General features: G+C 48.6%; 1 long non-coding RNA gene across 1 annotated transcript; it reads left to right on the forward strand.

Moving 5' to 3' along the window:
• Window positions 1-9,200: 9,200 nt before the first annotated feature.
• Window positions 9,201-15,127, forward strand: LOC104581864. Its single transcript, XR_730078.3, has 2 exons — window positions 9,201-9,562; window positions 14,779-15,127. It is a non-coding gene; the product is annotated as an uncharacterized LOC104581864 (long non-coding RNA).
• Window positions 15,128-15,546: the final 419 nt, after the last annotated feature.

The following is a 15,546-nucleotide window of genomic DNA, read 5'->3' on the forward strand; positions in this document are numbered from 1 at the left end:
GGTGCTTTGAGTTTTCGGTTGTCATGACGTTAGGTCCATTTCTATGGGACCCAATGAGTCGTCTCTCCGTGAGATTCGGGAGCGTCCATGGTCGTCTCCCCGTGCCATTCGGGGAGCGCCTGCGTCACAATGTGGGATGCCACCCGGGATAACCAGAGACTGGACTAGTTTCCTGTTTAGTAGCTTCCAGTACAACCACATGGTATTATGGGCTCTGCCAGGATGGATGTAAGAAGTATGAACCCGGATCCGAGGTGACATCGGTATGTAGCAGTGTAGGTGGCGGCGCGTCCCTCAGGTGGTCTGGGGGATTATGTTCTGAAAATTCCTGTAGTCGATGCCGTTTCTACTCTACCCTGAGGACAGCAAGGGATTAACACGTCGATTTCTTGTGGGTAAAGTGTACCACCTCTCGAGAGTGTCAAACGTACTTAGCCGTGTCCCCGGTTACGGACAATTATGAGCAACTAAATATTGGGGCTGTAAGGAAGGTCTCGCTCATTCCAATTTTCCAAATAAAATGAATGGATTGAACTGGGTAGGAGCATTGATGTTTCTACTCAATGTGCCTAGGTTAATAGGAGCATGGGTGTTTCTACCCCGTGTCCAATAGAATTCAAAACTATTTGTTTAAAAATGATAGGATTGAATAATGATGCTTTTATGCAAATAGCCAAACCCCACTTAGCCAAATTATGCATGTACTTGGTAGGTCCTTTATAACTCCGGTGAACTTGCCAATACATTCAAATGTATTGACCACGTAATGGCTGCAATTAACAATGCAGGTGGATTCGACGATGAGTGAGGTTCGTCGTTTTGTCATGGGTCATGTGCTTACATTCCAACATGCTCTCACCTTGGAGTAGTTGAGGCCCTTTTGTTCTACCCTTTTCCGCTGCAGTATTTTGAACATTGTTTTATGATGTTGAAACAGTATTTGTTTTATGCTGGCCCGAGAGGTCATGCGAGGTTGTAAGTACTATTAAATTCTGGATTATGTGATGTAATAAATTACTTTGACATTTGCTTCTGTATATTTCATCATGAAACTGTGTGTGCTAGTGAGTCAATCCAGAACTAGCACAGTAAGCAAAGAGATCGAACCCTAGTAAGGGGGAGGATCGCTTCATATATTAACATAGCATAGCATTTTTCTACTACGATGGCAATTGGTGGTAAGGATCATGACAAGGGTATCCTATACTACTAGGAGAGATCATAGCTAGCATAGATACAATAATAATACCAATAATGCAACTATTAAAATCTAGTGCATAATAAAATAATAGGATGATGGTCAAAGTGAACTTGCCTTGATAGCAGTTGGTATTCAAGCACTCTTCACAATCAAACAGTTCGCTCTGCGAGAAAACTAAACAATACAAACAATGCATACATAAACACACCATACAAACAAAAGAATATGTATGCCATGATGTAATGCAAAACATGTGACATGAGTGGGTTGATTTTATTCAGGTGATCTACTGGTCCAAGGCATTAATAATTAAGCATATGTAATTAGGGTTTTAAACAAATAGCAAAGGCTAGGGTTTGAATCCTAAATTGAGGTTTTATTAGCATCAGCCAAATAAATTAACTCAAAATATTTATTTCTCTGTCCCATAGGACAGAGGACAATAAAACAAATTTTTGGGCACTGGTTTCATTTAAAAAGGACCCCTAGATAATTAGTTATGATTTAAATAGCCTCAAACCCTATTCTGTAAACTGACTATGATTCGAATATTCAAATTTGAAATTGTACAGTGCCAAAAGATTATACAGGTTGAGAGCTTTCCAAAAAGGTCAGGTTTGTCAAATTTGGCCAAAGGGTTTAAAATTTATGAGCATTTGAAGTTACAGGGGCTTTTATGCAAAACTGCCATTACTATTTATTCCGGGAATTAAAATTGGATTTTCGTTTTATTTACGCAGTGACACGTGGCGGCTTCTCATTGGCGCGTACCGGTTCGGTTAAGTGAATTAATCCCGATCTAATATCAACCGTAGAACAAGAATGGACGGACGAGATTGAAGATGGAGCTCACCTGGCGGCGCTAGGGTTCCGGCGACGGCTCCGGCGGCAGCGCGTCACGGGCGGGGCGGCGCGGGGGTGTTCCGGCGACGTGGGCGACTCGGGGACGAGCTGGGTGGATGCGGCGTGGCACGGCGAGCTTGGTGACGGGGTCGGCGCTCCTCGGGGTTGACGGGGTGCTTGCCTAGGACGACCCGAACGCGGCGGTGAGCGGCGGACTGCGGCGGATCTCCAGCGAGTTTCGAGCGACGGCTGTGGTCCACGAAAAAAGAAACGGGGCGCGTCAGGGGATGCGCGAGAGAGAGAGGGGAAGAGAGGGGAGACGGCTTCGAGGTTTACTCACGGAGCTCGGCGGCGGCGACCAAATCAAGCAGCGGCGCGGGTGAACTTCGGCGAAGAATTGGGCGGCGTGGGCGCCGCGAAACGGGGAAGAAAGAGGGGGAAAGAAGAGGGGAGTGGATGAGCTTTATAGGGACGCGGGCGCGCAGCTTCGGGAAGGTCGGAATCTCCGGATTCTGGAGATTGCGGCGGCGCAGGGAGTCCGGCGCGGACTCAGCGGCGGCGCGTGCGGCTTTCCTTCCGGGGAAGAAAGACCTGACATGTGGGCCCCACCTGTCAGCGTCTGCAGGCACGCGCGCGCGGACCGAGCGGGCTCGGGTGCGGTCGGGCGCGGTCGGTTCTGGGCTAGTTCGGCCCAAGTGGTCGGGCCGGTCCGGATTCCCTTTTTTTTCCTTTTCTTTTTCCCTTTTCCTTAATTCTTTGATATCTTTTGATTTTGAACTCAAAATAAATTCCAGAAAATTTGTAAAATCATGTTTTATCATGATTCAACTTTTGGGAGTCATTTCCCTTCAAAATAAAATATATAAAATACATTTTCCCTATAAATGTCTTTAGGGCTATATAATTATTTAATAAAATACTTTTTCAACTCCAAATAATTATCCAAAAATTATGGGATAGCTCATGTATGCAATAGATCCCATTTATAGTTAAACCCTATTGGTTTGAAGATTCAAAACTCAAATGGGTGTAAACCCTAGGGTTTAAATTGAAATAAAATATTTTCAAAGACTTTTGAGTTTCAAATTTGAATTCAAATATGCAATTGTGGCATGATGCTTATGGATGCTATGCACATGTAAAAGTTTGAAATTTTTGGGATGTTACAGTGCTGGGCTAACTGGGAGGTACACAAGCACTAAATATGTTTTTTTTCTTCCATGTTTGTTGGTAGTTTCAAGATCTAAGCTGCCAAAATCTGGTTTGCTGCTATCATCTTAACTGTAAAAAACTTGCAGCGAAAAAAGGATCATACCTTATGGTTGGAGATGGATTGATTGGTGAGACGCAGGGACTGGGGGCGTGGATTGTTGCTGGAAAGCAGATGATGGATATCTCTTCCTGGGGTGGGCTAGGCGAGCGTGGGGCGAGGGAAGGAAAGTGCCTGATCGATCTCTTCCTGGGGTATTTTGGGTGGTACCTAAACTGATACGGGTTATGTATACATGCGCGCGTCCGCTTATGGTCGCTGCCGTATTGGATTCAGTTACGTGATTATTGTATATGGCAGTTCCTGCCTGATCTAGATCGATCGGAAGAACCTGGTAGGCGAGGCGAGCATGCCGATCGATCTCTTCCTTCGGGCACTGCTGGGCCTGCGGGATGCTAGGCCTGATTGATCTCTTCCTTCAGGCCCTGCTGGGCCTGCGGGGTGCTGGGCCTGGGGCGTGGGATCGGGTGAGGAGAGCGTGGGGTGAGGGAAGGAAAGTTTGACAGGCGACGAAATTTTTTGGTGAAGGGAACGATCCGTACTTTTTATATAGGTATAGATTGGCTTGCCGAGGTGAGCACGGTTCCGTGTGGGTAGAGTGTAGGAAGGACGCTTGTGGGGAGAGTACGCTTCCCGTGCGTAGCTTGCGGCTCCATCCCGAAGACGCATGCGGTGGAGTAGTTAACCTGCAAGTGGAGTGGCTGGCCGGCGCTGATCAGCCCCAGGTAGGCAACACGGGTCCGTCCCGTGTCCCTGAGCTGGCTGGGTGTGTGGTGAGCAAGTCCCCGGCAACACAAGGCGTAACACACGAGCGCGGAACGGCTCACTCGACACGCAAATTTCAAACACAGAAATTGCACTGGAATATGAGAAACGAAATCCACTGGAACAAAAACAAGTTTATGAACTGACAAAAGTAAACACAATTGTTTAAAACGCGCCATGCGACACTTGCAGGGATACAGGTTGAAAGCTAAAAATGTCTAAGAGGCAGAGGCATCGGGGGAGGCGACTTCCCGGCCTCCTCGTCGTCGGCAGCCGGGTCCGCACCAGGGCCCGCCTGGCCCTGCATCCGAAGCACCATCTCATCCACGATGCCCTGAATGGCTTCCCGGTGCGACTGTTCTTCGTCTTCGTCTGACCAGGCGTCGAAGATCGTGTCAAAAGGGAAGTCAGGGTGGACGGAGTGGACGCGAGGCAGAATCTGCCCGGCAACTTGTTGGGCACCAATGCCTGCTTGCCGGTCAGCAAAGGAGTTGATGGCGTCGGGGAGTCCTTCCATCTGCCCGACGAAGTCCGAGAAGAAGGTGACGAAGCTTTTCAGGTCGGCACTCTCGAACGAGACAGTGGGAATTCCAATGGAAGACAGCACCGCGGTCGCCGCATCAGCCAGCCCTTTCAGGCTGAATACCTCATCGCATTCACGCACCTGGGAGGCGTGGAACTCGTGCCGGATCAGCTCGTCCTCCTCCTTGAGCTCGCGGCGTCGGTCCTTCAGCTTGGTGATCGTGGACGCCTTTTCCTGGTTGTCCTCGTCGATCCGCCGAAGCTCGGACCGCGATGCCTCCAACTCACCCAGCAGCGAGGCGTTGGCGTCCTGGCTGGTTTTGAGCTGCCCTGAGAGATCAACCTCCCGGGAACGGAGCTATTGCTCCAGATTCTTCTCCCGCTGCGCGACGGGCTCCCCGGCAACCCGCGCGGCCTGGGCCTGCTCCCCGTTCTCCCGGCGTACCCATTGGATCTCTTGGGAGTAGGAGTTGATGAGGGTTGTCTTCTCCACGAGCCGCTCCTAGAAGGTGTCCAGCGCCGCCTTGTGCTCGTCTTCGGCCTTGGCATGCGACGACTCCAGCAACTCGAGCGCCCTCTGGTGCTCGAGTTGCTGCTCCCGCAGTTGGCGCTGCAGCTCGGCCTCACGGGCTGAAGGATCAGTGGCGGCTGCACGAGCACCCTGCGCCTGCTGAACTTCGTCCCGAAGCCGTTGCAGCTCCAGGCGCTGCTCCTCAGCCTCCCTGCGTGCCGCCTCCAGCTCCGCTATCACCGAGGCGTGCTGCTTCTGCCACTAGAACGAGTCGAAGCTCCATTCCCGTGAGGTCGAGCTCTCCAGACAGCTCAAAACCGCCAAGGATGCCAACATCTCGCTGCAAGGCGAGTTGGAGACGTCGCGGTCCGAGCTTCAGCAAATCGACGAGGACAACCAAGAGAAGGCGTCCAAGATTGCGAAGCTGAAGGACCAGTGCCGGGAGCTCAAGGAGAAGGCGGAGCTAGCCCGGCACGAGTTCCGCACCTCCCAGGCGCGCGAACTTGACGAGGTGGCCAGCTTGAAAAGCTTGGCCAACGCGGCTAGTGCGGTGCTGAGCTCCATTGGAATCCCCACCGCTTCGTTCGACGGTGCTGATTTGAAGAGCTTCGTCACCTTCTTCTCGGACTTCACGGGGTGAATGGAGGGGCTCCCCAACGCCATCAACTCCTTCGCGGACCAGCAAGCGGGCATTGGTGCCCAGGAAGTTGCCGGGCAGATCCTTCCTCGCATCCACTCCGTCCATCCCGACTTCCCGTTCGAGACCGTCTTCGACGCCTGGTCGGACAAAGAAGACGAGCGATCCCACCGGGAAGCCGTCCAGGGCGTTGTAGACGAGATGGCGCTCCGGGCACAAGCACAGAGCCGGCTGCTGATGATGAGGACGCCGGGAAGTCACCTCCCCCCGACGCCTCCGCCTCTTAGATGTTGAGCACGAGCTTTCTGTCGTCGAAGATGCTCCTCGCCGGAGGTCCTTTTGGAGACGGTGGCGCCGGTGGCGCTGCCGGCAGGACGGGGCTGCCTGTGGCAACCCCTCCCTGGCTAAACACCCCCCCCCCCCCCCCCCCCCCCCCCGCTCCTGCATCAGGCGGTGGGGCTTGGGTCGGCGCGCTGGCTCGCCCGCTGAGCTGCCGGCCGCCTCAACAGAGGCGCGTCGTCCTCCTCGTCTTCATCGTTGTCCTCTACCACCACGCCGCCACTGGTTCCCGGGAGCCTTTGGTCCCCGGGGCGCTGGCTGGCGCCGTGGAGGGACGGGTCGGCGGCGTCCATCACCTCCACCTCGGAGGAATCATCGCTTGACTCCTCCCCCTCGTGGCTCCGACGGCATCCTTGCTTCTTTGAACGAACACCTATAGTTTGCTCTGCCTTTATCTGTTAACTGAACTGTGCAGTTTCATTGGCGCCCAAGGCCATCTTCACTGCTAACTCCTGAGAAGGAGGAAAAGATCTCAAATCGGAACCAGGAATGATTAATTGTGTCTTTTGATTGCAGCTTTGTTCCATTGTTGTAAAAACATCAGTAAATAAGGAACAGAAAGAAAGAAAGTTTGAGTTATTACAGATTGATTCCACAGGTGACCTTTTCGTGGTGTTAATTAGAAACTTGCTAGAGTTTGATTCCTTGTGTGTGGTATTGTACATTCCCCTAATTTTTTGTGCAAAGATTAGACCAAATCAAAGACAAGAAAACAGGCATATGCTCAGAAGCTATATGTTTTAGTTGTCTGAAGTTGAGGTAAAAACATCAGTCAGTAGATGTTTATCTTTGCCATTCAAGGTTCTTACTGATTATATATATGCTGGCCTGAGATAATTTTGCCCAAGTTAGTGTATATAGCCAATGCAGGGGAGACCATCGAAGAGATTCTATGTTTTCTTTTAGTAATGAAGTCTGGGGGCTCGTTTGGTTTTGAGCCAACCCGTGCCTTGCCAAAATATTGGTGCGCCCGCTGCTTTTGGCTGCTGTTTGGATCGGTACCAAGTTTTTGGCTAGCCCAGCCCAGCCGATGGATGCCAGTGCATTTTTTGCCAACTCCAGGGCAAGTCACCGACGCCGAAATCGTTCCTCAAATATTTGGCTGCCAACGCTCCGTCTTTTGTCCTGTTCGTTTCTGCCGCATTTTTTTTCAGGGAGATGGCAAGTGCAACCGCGTGCATGAATACCATATCATACTAACCGTTCTCTCTAATCTCTCCTTCTCAAAAAATCAAATCAGAAAAAGTAAGGAGCTTAATCTGCCCCAACTCCATCTCAGTTTCCTAAAATTCTATTGTGCACATACGTATATGTTCTCTTGATAAATGAATTTTTATATGCGTTCAGTATAAATAACTAAACACCCAATCATCTATTTTGGCAAGTTGTACATATTGTTTTAATTAGGTGGGTCGAAATTTGGCAAAGGGGTTGGCTGCAAACCAAATGGAGGCCCAACCATTTTGCCAAAATTTGGTAGATATTGTGGATGCAATCCAAACAACAAGAGCTTACCAAAATTTTGGTCATGCCAAAACTTTGGTAGGGGTAGTTGGGACTCAAACCAAACATACCCTGAGATTGCCGACTGAGGCTGAGAGGAAGGTGATGCTGAGAAGCGGCCCCACAGGGTCTGCGTTGGTGCCGGAAAGCAAGGTGAAGGCCAACTTGTGAATGAAAGGAGCAAAATGTTGTCTGTGGACTGCAGTTAGTTTTTTCGTAAGATTTTCATATCGATTATATTATTTGTAAAAGGAATGTCTTGTTATGTGATAACCATGTCATTCTTTTTTATGCTTGCTATTCTTATTAAGGGCGATATGATGATTATTTCTCCGTTGAAACGCACGGACACTTAGCTATTGTTATTGTCTCATTTTCTTAGTACATCAAAAGTGAAAACATTTTCTGTATAATATCACAAGTTGGTATTTCTATGGAGAATGCACACAACAAATAAAGATCTAATATTCGTTGAGATGACTGACAGGGGAACCGGACCTGGACCGTTGACGACCTCAGGGCAGAGGAAAACACGTTGGATCGGAAAAATGCCACGTTGGATCTGACAGGTGGGCCCAAGCGTCAGGATTGCTGTCAGTTTGTGTTTAACTTAATATTAATGGCCAGAGCAACCAACAACCCCAAAATCGGTGGCAATTTGAAAAAAAAAATATTAATAGAGGTTTTTCTAGACGGTTGCCCCAATGTGATGGATTTGAGTAATTTTCTCATCAAGGACGATTCAACTTCATAGAACAACATGTGCGGCACATTAAAATGAATAACTTTTCGCCAAAAATAGACTTTTAGGCATGGCAACAATGCATTAAGGTGGAGCTATGAAATAATGGAAGGATAAAACAAAGCTTCTTCTAAATCTAAAACCTAAATTGAGAGGAAGCGCTACAGCAATTCTTAGACTGGAAAAATTTCACCAACCTAACATGTTGTGATCTTTTTTTTTTACAGTCTGAACATCCGCTAACATGTCTTAAGTTGAGCCGTCCACTATCTAGCTTTGTCGTACCAAGCAAGCGTCGTATAAATCAAAGCATTGAAACGGGCTGCAACAGTTAAGACGGGAGTGGAAAAGCCAGAGGATTAAATCATGCACACCTCCTACCTCCCGTACGCAGCAGAATGCGGCCTCTCCAGCAAGCATGATATAAATTAGGGGCTGGGGCACGCGCTTCTTTTTGCGTGATTGATGTTAATGTTCTGAATTTCTCCAGTCTGAAGACACAAAATTCATAGCCTCAGCATATACAAGAGCACAATTTATCTACAGAATTTGTACATAAAATTAAGTGCAAGGAGCAAAAGGTTCACATAGTCGACTGGGTCAAGTGCAACAAGCTGCGGCATTACATCGGTCACTCAAAATATGGACCATCATGATATCATATGACAATGAAGCTGGACCAGACCATGTTGTGCTATACCTTGCTCATCCTCCAGGCCTCGTTTGGTAGGCTGGGAATTTAGACAAAACACGTGTAATTTACCGGGCCGATTTTATCCTCGCCAATCCACTAGTCAGCCCGTTTGGCAGCCTGGTTTTGGGAAGTGTAAGCCCACAAAATACCCTGGATACACGTGTCGGGGGCGAAAAATCGAGACGCGAGGGGGGCCTCATGTTTTTTCAACGAGACGGGGCGGCGCTCGACCCCGGGGCCGCTCAGGCCGTCCTGCCGACTGGGGGCGCTCCGTCCTGCGACGACTCCGCGACGGCCGGCGAATCCTCGGGCGACGTCTGCGGCGCAGCGAGCTCTCGCGGAGGCGAAGCTCGATCCCGACGGGCGCTCTGTGCTGCCGATGACTCCGCGGCGGCCGACGAATCCTCGCGCGACGCCGACGAGTCGGTGACAAGTTCTGGCGACTCCGACGAGTCCAACTGCCGCCGCTGGTCCCGCCACTGTCTCTCCTAACTTCGCGGCTCCTCGTCACGTCAGGCTGGAATTTTCGCCAAAGGTTTGTCTAGGTTCTTGCTCTTCTAGTATTCTTGCTGTTCTTGGCCTAAGATCCTTGGGACTGTTAGCTGGTTTAGGGAAGGAGAGAGCTTAGGTAGATCCATGGGCGAGTTAACTTTGGATTCCTCTGTATGATTTACTCACATGCCTCTGTATGAAATTGGTTTGAAGCTCAGCAGTACAATTAGATAATTTACTAGTATTCTGAAGTTCGAATCAGGTCCTAGTGCTAACTGGTTTTCTCACAAGTTCTGACTTGTACATGTTTTACTGTTTTCTCACAAGTTAGAATCAGGAAAGATGTTAGAGATTTATGCTCTGAAGTTGACAAGAGCACATTTGTTTGATATTAGACACTTGCTGCCCCAAACCTGACAATGATACTAAAATGAAACCGATGTTTCACTTCTTCAGTTTAATAGGTATTTTCATGCAAACAAAAACCACTCGCTAGTACAAAACAGGCTATCAGTGTCGTGCAAAATTGGCTATCAGTGGCGTGCGGGCCGCACGCCACTGACTTCTGGCCACAGCTATCAGTGGCGTGTCGGGACACGCCACTGATAGGGACACCTATCAATGTCAGTTCCAGCAAACTGACACTGATCGGCCCCACGGCCCGACAGAGATAAGTTCTGGTGAGCCGTGCGACAGGCCCAGATATTCTATCAGTGGCGGTTGCAATTTGGTATCAGTGGCGGTCGGCGCCCGACACTGATAGGTTCCCCGCGAGCCACGCGACATGCCCGGATAGTCTATCTATGGCGGTTTCTATTGGATATCAGTGGCGGTTGGGGCCCGACACTGATAGGTTTACGGCACTGAAAAAAATTGTTTAATTTGTTTAATTCCCAGGTTAATATACCACAATTTTCTTTAGTCTTGACTTGGCTATCAGTTGCAGTTTCGGAAACCAATACTACATCGCTATTTTGATATTGACTTTTACAATCCTGAGATTTTGTGTAGTACGTGTACCCGTTAATAGCGTAGGCTTGCCATGTGGCGACGTGATAAGCTGGTTCCCGCGACAACCTTAGCACCATCTTTTCGTTTTCATCTACCGGCTCCCTCTCATACCAATACTCCTTTAGCCACTCAGCGAAATGTTTATTGTGCTCTCTATGGATCCAAATTTGTCCTCTAGTAGGGTTCTTGTTTTGAAGCTCTTGCATGTGCATTTCCTGGTAAGGCCGGACCGCATCAATGTGTTGAAGCACCACCAAATGTGCTCTGTTAAAGTCAGCTGCTCTCCTCTTTGAATGTACTTCGATATACTTCTGCCCAAAAAGTCCTTGGCCTTGATTCCGGCACGCCTATTGCTTTCTGATCCGCCAGCCAATCTGTGCAGAACTCGACGCACTCTTCTACCAGGTAGCCTTGGAGGATGCTACCTTCAGGACGCCCTCGGTTACGAACATAGCGCTTCAAAACCCCGTTGTATCGTTCGGGCCCATACATGTTGTGCAAAAAAGATGGCCCTAGGCACAATATCTCGTCGACGATATGGACCATTAAATGGACCATGACATCGAAGAATGTCGGAGGGAAGTACTTCTCAAATTCACACAATATCTGTACCATCATAGGTTGCAGTAAGAGACAATGCTTCACGGTAATTGACTTTTGCGAGATCGTGTCAAAAAAGTCACAAAGCTTCATCACTATCTCTCTTACCCCAGGCTCCATGGCACCCCTGATTGCAACTGGAAGTAACTGCGTGATAATCACATGGCAGTCGTGAGACTTCATACCAACTAGCTGGCGACTCTTCATGTGAACGAGCCGCTTGATGTTGGAGGAGTAGTTCGAAGGGACTTTGATGCCTCGAAAGCACTCGCACACTCTATGCAGCTCGTCCTTGCTCAGATTGTAACAAGCAGGATTAAAACGTGTAGTCACCGTCACGAAACCATTTTTGTCTTCTGGTGACTCTTCTTCTTCTGCCCACAGTTCTTTCCGTATCTTCAAAATTTCCAAGTCTTTCCTTGCCTTTGGTCCGTCTTTCGTCTTGTCAGGGATGTTCATCAGCAATCCCAACACGTTGTCACATACATTTTTCTCGACGTGCATCACATCAACGCTGTGTCAGCATCGCAAGTGTGGCCAGTATGGCAGGCCCCAGAATACAGACCTCCTCTTCCACACGGAGGTGTCCGGGCCGTATTCTTTGACATTTTCTGCTTTCCCAGGCCTAACCTCCAGATCCTTGACAATATCGTAGATTTCAAAGCCAGACTTTTCGCTAGGTTTACCCTCATGCTCTTCCTTTCCGTTGAAGCTCTCCGCATCAAGCCTCCACGGGTCTTTAGGGTGCAACCACAGTCGGTGTCCCATGTACACAATTTTGCGTGATGTGGGCAACATCTCCGATATTGTATTCTCCGCGCACTTTGTACATGCCTTGTACCCTTTTGTGCACTGGCATGATGTATTACCGTTTGCTGGGTAGTCATGCACACAAGTCAGCAACACTGCTCTAAGGGTGAAGTACTCCTCCCTGCGAGCGTCCCAAACCTTTCTACCTGTATTCCAAAGTTCAGCAAGCTCATCCTTCACTGGCTGAAGATAAACATTTAGGTCAGCTCCGGGTTGATTTGGGCCTTGAATGAGCATACACAGGTGGATGTACTTCTTCTTCATGATTAACCATGGAGGAAGGTTGTACACAAATATGATCACCGGCCATGTGCTGTGCGTGCTGCTCATGTTGCCGAATGAATTGATTCCGTCAGTGCTCAGCCCTAGCCTTAGGTTCCTGGGATCACCGGCGAAATCTGGGAATTCCGCGTCCAAGGTCCTCCATTGAGCCGCATCGGCTGGGTGTTTGAGGATCCCAGCTTCAGTATTGTCTGTACGGTACTCTCCATCTGGATCGTACATCTTCTCACTCGGATCGTGATAGACCAGTCTCACCGCATCCTTCAAGTTCTGAAACCAACGCTCAAACCGACTACCCATTGGAAGATACCAGACGATCTTCGTCGGCCGACCTTTCCTCACTTCTTCCTCATCGACTTCGTCGTGATTGCCATCTTTCTTCTTGTACCGTGAAGTACCACATATTGGGCATTTGTCCTTGTTTTTGTGCGGTCCCGTGTATACAATGCAGTCCAGTGGGCATGCATGATATTTCACAACACCTAATCCAAGCAGGCAGGTAATCTTCTTCGCCTCGTATGTGCTCTTAGGCAATTTGTTGCCCTCTGGAAAGACTATAGCAAGGTAACTCAACATCTCCGTGAAGCCCTTGTCAGAAAGCCCAGATTTTGCCTTTATCCTAAGAAGTTCAAGTGTCACTTCTAGGACATTATTGTTGATGCCCGGCATTGTCATACACTGGTGTGTTTGCGTCCTCGACTAGCTTCTGGAACTTCTTCTCATCTGTGGCATTGTCGGGGTCCTTCAGTTGATTCTGTAAGTGCACGTCATCTAGCATTTCCCCCATCCGACCACGCGGAGCTTCATCGACTGGTGTTTCTTCATCCATGGCGTCGTCACCACGATATTCTTCACCACTTTGGTCGAACTCTATGTGTTCTTCTTCAAAGCCACTATCCACTTCTACCGCAACCTCCCCATGCGAAGTCCAGCAAAATAAGCTTCTACGAATCCATTTGCCATTACGTGCATCTCAACATCCACTGGCAGGTGCATCGTTGTGTTACGACATCTGTCACATGGACAACACATCTTCACATTGCCCTTACTCTTCATATCAGCTACCGCGAAATCATAGAATGTGGCCCATTTTGCTACCCAAGAAGCCGACATTCTCTCCTCATACATCCAACCACGGAGAGACGAGCTACAAAAGCATAGAAGAAATTGAAGCAATCAGTCGTAAATTACATCACCGGCCGGGAGGCAGATAGTGGGCAGTGGGAGTTGGGGCGGGGGGGAATTAATGGGGATCGGGCAAATTAATGGGGATCGAGACCCTGTACCGCCGCCGGCTGATGCGGGAGAGAGCCAGAGGCGAGAGGAAGTAGATGGGGCAGAGAGAAGTGGGCGGGGGCCGGGGGTAGGGACTAGAGGAAGAAGAAGGGAAGGAAGGAGAAGTAGGATGGCCGGGGAGAGGAAGGAGAAGAGGATGGGGCAGAGAGAAGGACGGGGCCAGCGGCCTGGCGGCCGCGCGCGTGAGTAGATCCGGGGGAGAGGGGGCCGGGCCGGCAGAGGAAGAAGAAGGGGAGGAAGGAGAAGAGAGGAGGGCCGGGGGAGGAAGAGAGGAGGTTTACCTGGTGGCCGGCGGTGCCATTCCGCGGCGCGGCAGAGCTCCGCCGTGAGGAGGAGTATGGCGGCCGCAGCTGGTCGGGGAAGACGCGCAGCGCGCGACCAGCAGCGGCCGCTGGGCCTATTTATACGGCAAACCTATCAGTGTCGGTCACATTGCAGAAACCGCAACTGATACTATCGAACCATTAGTGTCGTTTCTCAGTTAGAAACACGCCACTGATAGACCACCTACCAGTGTCGGTTCTTACCAAGAAACCGCCACTAATAACCACCCCGCCACTGATACCTTGCTATCAGTGGCGGTTTCCAGTCGGACCGTCACTAATGGTGACCCGTGGGACGAGACAGGGGAGCGCGGTCAGTCCATCAGTGGCATGTGGTGTTGTACCCGCCACTGATAGTTACCTATCAGTGTCGTGTGAGGTGCACACGACACCGATGGGGATCGCGTATAGCCTATTTTGTACTAGTGACTTGTATTTGTAGCATTTTTTTTCAGATCATGAACCTCTCTCTAAACTAGAGATTTCACATGTTCTTAAGCAAGACCTGAAATGTATTTTAAGTGTTCTATTTTGCAAGTGTTACTTGTGATAATAATATTCAGAAAATGGCCAAATCAATCTCTTCTCTATTGCAGCTAGGGTTATATGCACAAGTTACATGGGCCAACATGGGCTTGGGCTAACTATAGCCTATACACAACATATACCTACACACACATATTCTAACAACTTGATCCTAGTATAACATACTTGTAAAAGGCTAAAGACTGAAAATACAAATCTTTGCAATACCAAATTATCAATTTAAGTAACAGAATGTACACTTCAATTAGCTGCAGCGTGTCTGGGTCTGATCTTCTCCCCAACTCCTTTTCCTGATCCTCTCATAACAAATTCTGCTATTGTGTTCAAGTCTGTATGTGATATCACTTATATAGCTTTTACACAATTTTTGTCTGCTGAAATAAAATTGCAGGTCCATTAGCTGAGGCTGCTTCAATTTTGGCTTCTCATCGTACAGTTCGGCATGAAGCTTGACACTTTGGCCTTTCCTAGTGCAGTTTGGCATGTATCTAGAACAAAATGTTTTCTGAAAGACGCTTCTTTGAATTATGATGCCATGGCCGCCAATTTTCTGAAAGATTTACTTGCTTAGCATGGACCTTCGTTTCTCTGTTATGTGCAAGCAAGTTGAGACACATTGTTAAGTGGGCATAGTGGACATGTTACTTTCTTCATTTATGCTGTGTGGCATCCCCATGAGTTTTAAGCAACATTTGGTGTGTGAAATACAGTACTCCTGTTGGTCAGTGATTTGTGCCAAAGATTGCCATCCAGGGTCAGGGCACTCAAGCTAATAACGCCTCCTAGTTATTTGAAATCTTTGAAAGCAAGACAGGGTTCAGCGATTTTTTTGTGTTTACCAACGAACTGTGTTATTTTTGTCATAATTTGATAATGTGTTCATCTTATTGAAATGACAGTCTTGATCATGTAACTATTTATGTTATTGATGGATCGCTCTGTAGGGAAATGGTGTCTGATTAGAGTCACACAAAAGAATTTGGTGACTCTTGTCCTAATTAATTTTCAACGCACAAATTCATGTAGACAGTTATGTGATCAAAATAATAGCTTCGGTGTTGATTAATTCCCTGCCTACCAAACAACACATTTGAGAGAAGGGATTGTAGCGTATTTTGGAGGAAGAGTATTTCAGGGTATTTGGTGTTGGGAAAAATTT

This window comes from Brachypodium distachyon, chromosome 1, assembly GCF_000005505.3.
Source record: "Brachypodium distachyon strain Bd21 chromosome 1, Brachypodium_distachyon_v3.0, whole genome shotgun sequence".
NCBI classification, from domain to species: Eukaryota; Viridiplantae; Streptophyta; class Magnoliopsida; order Poales; family Poaceae; genus Brachypodium; species Brachypodium distachyon.